Genomic DNA, 12,138 nt, shown 5'->3' on the forward strand with positions numbered 1-12,138 from the left:
AGATAGGTTCCAGGATGTAATTCAAAGTGATCAAAATATGGTCTCATATAAAACTCCTTCCTGAGGGGAATCACGACTTTTCCCATTTAGCACTTTTTTTTTTTTTTGTCCAAAGGTACTTCAAGTAAAGCCTTGTTAGCATGGCAGAAGAGGTGTACTTTACTGGAACTAGTTTATGACACAGGTCCCACCTTTGGTAATTGTTATTATGATATTTACATGAAGTAATTTATGCACAGAGATACCTTGTAAACTACAAAGATGTAAACAAACACGTGGATTATTATTATTGTGATAATAACTTCATTGGGAAAGGAGGCAGCTTGGTGGAGGGTTTAAGAATTTCAGGCTGGGAGCAGCCTGCTGGCTCATTGGGGAAGAGGGTGTGACTCTTGATCTCGGAGTTGTGACTACAGGCCCCACGTTGGTTGTAGCGATTACTAAAAAAAAAAGATAAACTTAAAAACAAAAAAAGAATTTCTGGCTGGAAGACGTGGACCCTGTTACCCGAAGGAAGGTAGGCCCTCCCCTGCGGAAGAAAGGTAGAGGTCATTTTGAGGGAGGATAAGCCTGAGGCTCCAGGTATGGAGATGACTCTATTAAGAAATCAGTGAAGTTGGGAGGTTTCATTCCCAGGAAAAGTGGTTTGACTTTATAGTAGCTATTGCCTAGAGAAGACCCATGCATGGTGGCACAAAGTGACACTTCAAAAACAAGCTAGGACTATACATTTGTTTCATTTGGTGGCTCAGATAATGAACCCTAATTGTACTCAGTTTACTTAGTGAAGAGAGGATGTTTAGTGAAATACATGTGTCATTGATCAAAACTTAAAATATATATAAAAAAAATATACTATACTCATCACTTCTTGAAGTAAGAGTCTTTGCCAAGGTGCTGGTTGTGCAGTAAATAAGCCTCAGCTTAGAATCTTACTGAAATGCAAACCTTGCTTTCTTTGTGCTGTTTCCCTGTACACTCAACACAGTGTTTTGGAAACCTTCAGTTATCTAAATTCCCATCAGGTGACATTGTTTAATCTAACATTCTCTCTTTCATATGTGAAAACAGCTCTAAGGACAAACCTTGGAGATGCTTTGAACTCTCTGGTGGTTGGGAGGGAGTTTCCAATCTCTCTCCCTTTCCTCTGTCCCCCCCTCCCCCCATTGTCAGGAAAAGCCTCTGGCAGCTTTCCCCCAACCCACCCTCCCACCCTACCCCAAGCCAGGGCACAAGGGGAAAGAACCTTTGACCTTGGCCAAAAAAAGTCACTGTCTAATCAGTGAGCATTTTAGTCCACCAGGAATCCACATGTGTAAAAGTTACTTGGAATGAACTTTTTTCTCATCGGTGTGAAAATTTAGGTCTTTGATATTGAGAGGAAAAGACTATGCTTTAAAATAACGAATACACCTATTTCAAATCTTGTGACGAAAGTATGAAAACAGAGCCCCTCACCTAAAAAGTCTGCAAAATATTTTATTTTGAAGACAGCAATAACTGAAAAAAAACAAAAACAAAAACAACCCAAAACGACAAAAAGGTTTCTTTCAGGTCACATCTTAAGAAGATCCTAGGATTATGCAAAGGTCTAAGACCCCCAACCCCGCTGCTTTCTGAGGGCCTTAGAAAGATTAACAATATGTTTTAAAAACTGAGGCGCCTCCCTTTTTAAAAACAACCCGCTGCATTCTTTTCCTCAATCATATTGTCCCATTATCACTCATCTAAGTTATACTTTATAAACTGCTTTGATGTGGTACACACATGCAAAAAGTACACAAAGTGGATAAACTTCTACTGTCAATGCTGCTGTAGAGGTATATATTTAGTAAACATTTAGTTACATTATTTTATTTTTGTGAAATGAGAACTGATCGACCAAACCTTTCAAACAGACCCACCAGACGATAAATACCACCATATGTTTGATTCACAGTACATTTGGGCATAAACATTTCAATTACAGCTTTGTGTTTAGTATCAAAAACCTTTTCTTGTGTGCGTGTGTTTTCTCTACAGATCCCGTGCTCTGGATTACATTCTGAAAATCGCTTATTACAGATAAAGCCCCTTTCCAGGTACGCTTCCGAGAAACATATGTATTTATGCACACAAAGGTGTGTGCAGATCTTTTCACAAACAAATGCCCATATGATGCCTGCGTCGCGCTCCCCTGCACATGCCCACCGCGTGGTGTGCCCCGCCAGCCACGCCGCGCAGCCCGGGGTGCCCATGGGGACAGGCTTGCCCCCGAACATGCGGGAGCCCCTCGGGCCTCCCCCGGAAACTTAACCGGCCTTTCCACTCCGGCTACGGCGAGAGCCTCCCCGCCCCCACCGGGCCTCGGGCCGCGCGGCCAACACCCAAGCCGCCCCGCACCCGGCTGCGCGCGGCGGTGGGGGTGGGGCGGCCAGTGCCCCGGCGGCGCCTCGCAGCGCCTGCGGGTCTTTATTTTTTTTAAAAGACTGCGCCGCACCGTTCCAGCCCCCAGCGCCGCCAGGGCGGGCGGGAGCGAGAGGAGCGAGGCCGGCGGAGGGGACCCACCCCCCCCGCCGCGCCGCCGCCGCCGCCCCCGCCCCCCCCGTCCGCGGCGCCCCTCCCCCGCCGGCCCCTCCCCCGCGCGCCCGCCCGGCGCAGGCCGCTCGGGTTTGTTTTGCTGCGCGGCCGCCGCCGCCGCGGGCCTCGCGAGCTCATTTGTGCCTGGCTGGTCCCCATTCCTCTCTCCCCAGTGTTGAGTGTCTGAGCCGTTGGCTGCTCCGAACCGTTTGGCTCTTTCCCTTAGTAACAGCTTTTACCTTCTGCCTCAATTCCTCTCCCCGCTCGCGCCCTTCCCCCGCGCGCCGCCTCCCCCCGCCGCCGGCCGCGTGCGCCCCCGCCCCTCCCCCCGCGGCGGGAGCACCTCCGCTCGCCACCTGGGGACCCGCGCCGCGCTCCCCGCCCCCGCCCGCCCGGCGCCCATCCCCCGCGCCCTCCGCTCGCCGGGGTTATAATTGCCTCTCACCCCCCGGAGGGGTTATTTTGGGGGTGGTTGGAGGCGGCGGCGGCGGCGGCGGCGGCGAGGAGGGGAATTTCCTTGTGCCTCCATTCCCGGGAGGGGGGAGCGGCGTCGGAGGCCACCGTTTCCAGGTAAGCGCTGGGGGCCGGACCCCGGGGTGGGGGCGGCCGCGGGCCGGGGCTGGGGGCGCGGGCGGAGGCGGCCGGGGGGGCGCCGGGCCGCGGGGGGATGGGCGCAAGTGGAACATGCATTTTTCAACTTGGCCCTTTGGGGAGCTGGGGCTTTGGTGGGGGAGGGGGAGGCAGGGAAGGCATTTAGGGTGCCCCATCCCCCCTTTTTCGTCTCGGGCTTCTTTGAAATGCTCACGTGCCTGCCCACCCCTACCCTTTCCTGATCTCGGGGGATCCTCACCCTTATGTTGTCCCCGAAAATGTGCACCTCGGCCTTCTCCCCCGCTTCCACCCTTCGTGCATCTACACCCCCTTTTTGTGTGTGTGTGTGGGGGGAGGCTTTCAGGAAAGAATTTGCAGCAAATTGAATCAAGGAGCCATCATGAGGCCGACTCTTTTATAGCCTATTTTTAGCAGAGGAGAGGGATCTTTTCGGTGCCTGTTATCCTGTTAGCAATGGAAATCTGCTCCCCTCCCCGGGCGCGTCCCCGGTGCAGGCGCGGCGACCCGGGCCGGCGTGCTGGGGGCTGCGGGCGGCTGTTGGGGCCGTGCGTCCCGGGCGGGGGCGCCGGCGGGGGAGGGGCGCGCGCCGCCGGGCCGCACTCCGGGACGTGTTTATTTGTAACTTAGCGCCTTTATCGTCTTAAGGAGGTATTTGTTAGAGCCTCTTTGAAGTTGGGCTCAGAAGTGTAGAATTGGCAAAGTTATTGCCAGCTTCCTGGTAAGTTTTGGGTGGCACCAAGTCACATTATTTTCTGACAGTGTAAAGGCCACGTTGTGAGGGTGGTTTCTCGGTAACTTCCTCTTTGCAACCGATGTCATTTTTTTTTTTAACAGAAGCAGACTTTTATTCAAGTGAAATTATTAATCTTAAATGGCAGCTCGAGGGAAACCATGCATGTGTTAACATGTTCAGTATTTTTGGAAGTTCCTAATTTGCTGAAAGAGGCATCACTTTGCAGTGGCAACCGAGATTAAATTTAGGTTGTGAAAATGGTGTGTTTCATGTAAAATTTGGGTTGTAATGGCTCTTAAAAGAATGCTCCTTTTACTAGGTTACCTAATAACATTCTCTAAAATAATTTGGTGATTACAAATGACAAGTGTCGGAAACTAGTTAAAAATTAGATTTTTTTCAGTATCTGGAGTTTACTTCATACTTAAAATCTTGGACCGTGCAGGCACCAAGGTGAGGAGTTTTAGAACCTATGTCATTTACAGCCGACTTAGGGAAGTTTACTATTGGTTTTCTTGTTTTCCAAAGAACCTTCTGTTGTCCTAAACAAGCTTGTTAATAAAATGTGGTGGGTGAAATGATAGGTTATTTTTAGTCTGAATTGCCTATCTCCCCCCCCCCCCATGTAATTAAGTAATCATTTGCCGCCTCCTTTTTTCCTAAAGACTCCTTTATCAGATTGGATAATATAAGGCCCTGGTGGTGTTTTCATCTCCTTACTAAAGCAAATTATAAAAAATATCCTGGTTACACATTGAAGATACAGCAAGTGACTTTTTGGCTTTCCCAGTGTGGTTCATTTTCATTTTTATTAAATAAGAGCTGTGCTACATTGGTGTATTTTAGTAATCCTTATTTCCTGGGACTGTGTGTTCTCACCATTTTAATAAGTTTATAGTCTAGGGAAATAGCGCAGCTTTGTCTCCATGAAAACTGTGTCTGTTGTGTTGTATCATGGGAGTTCATGACAAGCAAGCTTAGGAGATCATCATTGAGGGTTCTAGACATAGTTACCATTTACCTGTGGAGGATGTGTGGCGGAAAGAAAATATGCCTGAGAGTGGTTAGGCATGTGATGTGTGTTTATACTTTTTGCTCTGAAATCGTGTTTTCCTGCCTGTTTGGAATATGATTTTTTTTCCCAGTTTTCTGTAATGCCTTGTTTGATGTATGTAACCACAACTATTAAATCCACAAATAACTTTTTTTTTTTTTTTGTGCTGTTTGAGTAGTTAGATTCAGACTTACAGAGCAAAATGCTATACTGTATGGAGTATTAAAACAAATGTATGTGGAGAAAGTTTTCCTTACTGTTACGGAACTTAATTAATGGACTTGTTCATGGCTTAAAAATTGTTGCAAGGGTCACCATCAGTTTATAAGATTGTTTTCTTCTGTCAGATACCAACTTTGGTTATTAATACGGGAGACACATGTGGTAAATTGTGTGGCCCTTTGTGGAGCTTGTATTTTTGCATTGGTTGCCTCAAAGAAGTGAGAAACAAAAATAACTTTTTACATGTGTCCAGGACTTTGTTACTGTGTTCTCAACATCTAATGAAGGTTTATCATGATTACCTTGATAATGTGCCCACCAAGAGAATAAGAAGTAACTAAATTCTGGGGGCCTTTCAAGCTAATAAGCAGAAAGGGCAAAAGCTTAATATAAATACAGGGGTTACTGATAAAAAGAGATGTGACTAATGGACCTTTGGAACAACAACCTGTTGAATAAATATATCTGTTCATATATAGCAATGAAATATAAGTACAACCTTATCAAATGAATAGCTGACAAAGGAATTCTACTTGTACAAGTTAACTCCCACAGTATTACTACAAAGAATTTTTGACCTGATGCACTTTGATGAAGTTAGTAGAAATAATTTGTTGGGTTTATTCAATTCCTGTGTTTTTTATATAAAAGTTAGAGGAATGTAAAGGACAGTAAGTCAGGGGAGAGATGCCAGAAATATTGACACCATCCGGGACTGTATTTTTCTAGTACATGTGAATTTGACTCCTTTCATGAATAATATCTACAGTTAACTGAAATGCAAAAAAAAGAAATCAGTAATATTAAGATGTTTATACGTTCCCATAGTATAGAAGGGTTAGGACCAAGGGCTGTTAAGTAAGAGTATGGTCCAGTTTGGAGACCACCATGGTGGTACCTCCTAACGCCAATAGAAACTTGAGGGTTTTAGCTATGTGAGAGAACTGATGCTGGAGAGGTTTACTATACACCACCTATGGGATTAGACTCCAGAAGAGTACAATTAATTACCCTGTAACCAAGAGCCAGAGGAAAGGGACTTCACTTGGGTTATGCTCTAGGAAAGGTGTGAGGTGCTTTCTGTGTCATACTTCAGGCTAATCCTATGAACTCTGCAGATAATGGAACAGAGAGGTACAAAGTTAATTCACTTGTCCAAGGCCACAGAGCAATCAAATGATGCATTAGGGTTCAAATCTAGGTCTGTCTAAACCCTAGTCTGTGCTCTTTCTAGATGACTGTAGCTGTGCCACATTTTTCCAGCTGTTTTGTCAGTTTTGTCTGTCAGTGTCCTTGCAGAAAATTAGCGTTTTTAATCAAATTTATAATTCTGAAGTTGGGCATCTCTACTAACTGGGTCAAGTAATTGCATGGATAAATGGAATTCATAGGACTCAAACATTATTGTATTTAACTATGGAACCATTTAATAAGGTGCAGTCTTCTTGCAAACTGCTGTGTTTCCTGTCTTAAGATTGACAGCGGTGAAGTAACCTCTCCCAAGTACTGGCAGCAGAAATAAGAAAATATGGTTTTATGCCTACAGTGAAGAAGGAAAAGCAAATAAGAGTATGCCTAACTATCTTTCCGAGTACGTATTCCTGAAAACTTGTGTAAGAACATCACATTAAAGCTTTTGTGTAGCATAATGGTCCATCAGGGGTCCTTGAGGCAAACTGCCTGGGTTCAAACTCAGGCTCCATCCCTTACTAGCTATGCAACATTGGGAGAGTAACTCCGTCTTTATCTCCGTTTCCTCTTCTGAGTAATGGGGACAGTCAACTTCGTAAAGTTGAGATTGAGAGAATTGTGCTGAGAATAGTGCTTGACATATAAGCATCATGGAAATGTAGGCTGTTCAGGATGATGATGATGGGTTTGGATTTGAAGTTTGCTTCTTTGTATTACATTTTATGTGCTTGTTGTTTATATTAGTGGGGACACTTCATAGAAAACATTTGGCGGTTTTATTTCCTGAGTAAAATATTTGAAATAAAGTTAGCTTAATGTTATTTACTCTTGAAGTTGTGATTGAAGGCTTACCTTGAAGGATTAGATTGGATTTAACGCCAAGTAGGAACGATCTCAAGTTACATTGTGTAGGCACAGTGCTGGGTCTTTTGGGTGACTTTTATTGTTGTTCTTTTGTCAGTTGGGCATGGACTTCTTAAGTCTTGCACCATTTGAAACCTTTTCCAACTCTTTAAATAAAGGAATTTTGTTTTTCAGGGCTGGAGCAACCAGTACACCTAGGATCTCCTTTTTAGATTGGCGTGATGACTTTAAGTAGGTTATTGTTTTCTCCAGGCTTGACCTTTCATCTGTGTTCTTGTTCTATATTTTCAGCTGCTGTCAAGTCAGTTCTATTTGAAAGTTCTGTTGCTCTGAAGTATCTGTAAGCCTTGTCTTATGTTCACTTCCCATTTTTAATTCAGCAGTAATGTTAACTACTAATATAATTTATGTGTGAGGCCTACACAGCTTCTTTGACAAGGACTTTGACAATTTGAGTGGCTGATACCCAGATTTTAAGAGCTAGGAAACCTAGGCTCAGGGAGTAAGGGATGCACAGAGGGATTTAGGCCCAACGTGTCTGATTTTTATAGGCCAGTGTTCTTAACTAGCAGTTTACGGTCCTCACTGTGAATGAATGAAAGACTGAATGAATGGTTTTAGATCTGAGTTATTACATTAATTTTCTTTCTTTTTTTTTAAGATATTTATTTGAGAGAGAGAGCACAAGACCGGGTAGGGTCAGAGGGAGAAACAGACTCCCTGCTGAGCAGGGAGCCCGATGCGGGATCATGACCTGAGCCGAAGGCAGTTGCTTAACCAGCTGAGCCACCCAAGCGCCCATTACATTAATTTTCTAGTGGGTTGCTCTGTGCAGCGTTTCTTCTCCATTCTGTCTTCTGTAACTTCTTGGCAGTGTAATTTATTTAAAGTACTGATTTCATCATGTCAGTTCCTTTGCTCGAGAACCCGTAATGGCTTCCCTTCGCTAACTGGATAGAGTTCATAAGCTTCAGTGGGGCTTTTAAGGCTCTTTTCTACCTATTCAGCTCTATTTCCCTCTCCTCCCCAACTGTGATTCTGGCCTGCCTAACGGAGACTGCAGTTTTGCCATTACTCCTCTGCTTTCACTCATGCTGTTCCTTCCCTTTGTCCTTTTTATAGTCTAGTTTCAGTCCTACTTCGCTGAACCTTTTTCTGGCCATCTTGACTCAGGATAGTTCTTCATTGAGATTCGCTTTTGTTTAGTGACTATCACAAACTCCATAATTATTCATTGTTTCATGGGTTTGTGTCCCGTCCATAGCCCCAACTACATGTTCCATTTCTTGAAGGAAAAGACTTTTTTTCTTACAGTGTTAGCAGAATTTTTGATTTTTGTACCTTACCATCTGTGTGTTAAAATGGATTGTTTCTACAGGGGTCCATGTTAAATAATAAGCAGTGACAGGTCCTCTAACACTGTTGCTGATGTGGCAGAAGTTTCTTTTTGAATTAGGCCTTCAAGGTTTAGGTGTACTATGGTAGCACTTAACTATTAATTTGAGTTTTAATGCTGCCAGTGTTGACAAGAAAGAAAAAAAAAACTTTATCAACATTTACAATGAAATGAAAATTGATAGTTTTGTCCTCTTAATCCTGGAATTGTAGCCATGACATTGGTGAAGAACCTAGTCTGGTTGGGAATCTTGTCACACCAGGTTGGCTTTATTTGGTTACATTTGTTATAATGAAACTTAAGGTTTTGGACTTTATTTTTTTTAATCTCCTTGGCTTTTTTTGCTCATTATTTTCTCTGTAGTGTGCCTAAGTAAGATGGTGTTTTTAGCTTTGTTTGACAGCATTCTGACCACATTGGAGTCTCATGTGAGTCATTACTGTGAGGGTATTAACATTCACGGTAGAGTGTATCTATTATATGGTGTAAGCGGGTTTAATCTACCAGAAGAAAGTCATCATAACCATCTCTCTTCAGTAGGTTTTTATGGTAAGGCTGTGCCATATCAGTTCTACACAACCTGGGTAATTTATTCTCAGGTGACTAATTTGGTATTACATACTTCTGAAATTTTTAATATTTGGAGTTCTAAAGTATGAGCTTTTCGGCATGATTTTATTTGCATCAAACAAAATGAGTTGGTTGTTACCCTGCTTTCTGAGAGCTTAGATTCTTAACTTAGAATTAATACAATCAAACTGTAAAGGTCATGTTGAAAGATCAACAATTAAATTTCAGTAAACATAGAGTATCCAGATTAAGGAAACGATTTATGTGAAATGAGTAATTTGACCAGTGAATGAGGAAGAGTAAGTATTGAATGTTTAAACTGGGGAGTTTGCCACCTGTTTTCCTGTTAAGCGATTGTAAATTTCTTTCAGGAGGTAGAACAGAAGAGCATGGAAAGCACAGGTCAGAGATGGTCATTCTAGTATCTTAATAGAGTAATTCTTCTTTATATGAAATTGTACTCTGGACTCCTCAACTTTTTTTTTCAGTGAGATGTTTAAAATTTTCAATTACCTTAAAACAAAAGCAGTGAAGAATTTTTACTTTTTAAGAACTAGATATCTGTGTACTTCTTGATATCTTCTTTATTTTGTCTGAGATCAAAGGTGGTATCAGTACTTTTCTTTCATTTTTTTTTTCATTGTGTCCTTTTCAGCACACTGTGATAGGACATTGTAATGAGGTAATCAGTTGTTAAGTGGATGTTTGCTTTTTTTGTTACTGTGCATCTACTTGAATGATGGGTAGCATTTTAACATGGATTCAGTATTAAACAAATGAATTTGTATCATTTTTTGCAAAGCCATAGTTAAATGGGTAAATCATTTAGTTTCTAGAAATGCATACTAAGAATGGTCATGTGAAGTGTTATGTAAAGTTAGAGCATTTATTCAAGCAAAACGTATATCGTCAATTCTTGTATTAAAATTGAGATTCATTTAATTTTATGTAATTGTTTTTGAGGGAGATCTACATAGAAAATTTATTTAAAGTATTTAAAGGCTAAAAATCTATAGCCTTACATAGAGTAATAGAAAGCATTTGGCATTAGCATAAGCAAACACTTCCAGAGAAGTGATAGTAATAGTGTATTTTGCTAGTTACCTTCGACTGCTAATAGAATACAGCTTTTGGGTTAGCAAGAGATGTTTTATGCTTTTCCCTTAATTTGAACAGGCTAATTGGGTAGAGTGTATACTATTTTTGTTCCATTTCTGTTCTTCGGCTATCGGATGTCAGTAATTCACAGTATAAGGCAATTGGGTCATCTACTTTGGGTTTCTGAAATAAGGTAATGGAAATAGATATGAATGAATTTCCTTAATGTCTTTTTTTTTTCCCTGTATAATTTTTCTTTTATGGGATAGAATTTATCATACATGAGTGAATTTTTAGATGCTATTTGTAGCTGTAGTAGTGTTCTTTGGCACCTTTTTATATAAAAATGTGATATACTGTGTACTTAAACTTTCTCCCACTAAAGTGATGAGTTTTCTTTAAATCACCTTTCTCTGTCTTCATTAATAAGAAACGTACATTTGTGAGATCTTAGACTGAGGTTGGGAGTGGAGTGCAGTCTGTTACTGTGTCAGGAAAATAGTCTTCCTATTCTGTATTAAAAACTAACATGTTCTCATGGGGGGTGGGGTTGTTTCTTTGACCTTGAATTTCCTTCTGTCCTGCTAGCAGAGGTCACCAGTTTTAACATCTGGTGAGAGATGTTTTGTGTGAATTGTTCTCTTACAGATTTGTTTAGAATTGATGTTTATGACTTTGTTAGTATTTATAGGATTTTCTCAATGATACAATAAGTGAAAAAACAGGGGCAGAAGATGTTGTAGTCTGCTGCCATTTTAGCTTAGAAAATGGGAGAAGAGTAGAAACGAGGACACAAACATGGGAGAGTGTATGAGTTATGTGTGTATGTTTTATATGCTTAGGATGACTCCAGAAAGATACACAGGAGACTAGGGGGTGGGGTTAGGATGGGGCAATCATGTGGTCAGATGTGGGAGAAACTTATTTTCATGTATAATCTTTTGAACTGAATTTTGCAATGCTAGTATTACCATTTTTAAAAAGTATTGATTTTGAAAAATCAAGGGATCCAGTTAGGAATTCTTAATCTTTCTGTTTCTTTCAATTGGACAATCAGAAGAAGAGAGAAAACTTATTTTTTCCCATGCTTTCAGACAGTTTTTAAAGAGCTGGAATTGTGTGTATTTCTGCAAATACCTATTTTTATTTCTCATATTTGTTGGCAAAATTAGAGCCACTGACTGATTACAAGCTGTTAGTTCTGCTTTATGTTTGGGTCATCAGACCAGTTGAAGTACTTAGTGATAGTGATATGATTTCCAAGTCCCATCCAAAGGTCGGTAATTAGGAATTAATTCAATGCAAATATTAGAAGGAGATGTTGGTTGTATAGAAGTATATAGATGTCTGATTTCAAAGGTGTTTTGCCAGGGGTTTGGAAATCTGGTGAGAATTGTGTTTCTTAAAATTCGGTAGTTGATTTTTAATAATTGTGATAGTCTTTGGTATAATGGGATTTGTGGGACTGTAGCTTCTGATATGGCACAGATCCTGCCATGACTTGTGAATTTAGATGTATGTATTGCTGACACAAAGGAGACAGATAAATTCAATTCTGATTCCATTTTAGGTTGCAGTTGGTGTTACTTGTTAATTGTTCATTGGCTGTTTAGTTTACTGTAAAAGGTTTTGCCTTCTAGTTGTGTTTATCATTTCAACTTAAGCTGGAAAATCTCAAGAGAAAGGTGGCACCTGTTTTTGTACATTTAATTCTGTTTCAGTGTGACCTGCTTTCATGAGAGTATTGCCTCTCTGGTGATAAGAGGGCTAGGTAGGGTGTGTGCCTGATCTTAGGTAATTAACTCTTACTGTATGTAGTATGTTACTGTGGTGAGAATC

General features: G+C 41.6%; 1 protein-coding gene across 10 annotated transcripts in view; it reads left to right on the forward strand.

The window, feature by feature from the left end:
* Positions 1 to 2,274: 2,274 nt before the first annotated feature.
* Positions 2,275 to 12,138, forward strand: part of TBL1XR1 (TBL1X/Y related 1) — a 175,549-nt gene continuing 165,685 nt past the window's right edge. For 7 of the 10 annotated variants that reach the window (XM_064585199.1, XM_064585208.1, XM_064585194.1 and 4 more), the window contains exon 1: positions 2,671 to 3,129. The gene's annotated coding sequence lies outside the window, so the exon portion shown is untranslated. Of the gene's footprint in view, positions 3,130 to 3,713; positions 3,890 to 12,138 lie in introns of those variants that run through there. The other 3 variants (XM_064585215.1, XM_045903367.3, XM_064585198.1) reach the window with 3 other exon arrangements.

This window comes from Mirounga angustirostris, unplaced genomic scaffold (genome assembly GCF_029215605.1).
Source record: "Mirounga angustirostris isolate CCGP_5_RB_7025 unplaced genomic scaffold, mMirAng1.0.hap1 SCAF_1, whole genome shotgun sequence".
In the NCBI taxonomy this organism is placed as follows: Eukaryota; Metazoa; Chordata; class Mammalia; order Carnivora; family Phocidae; genus Mirounga; species Mirounga angustirostris.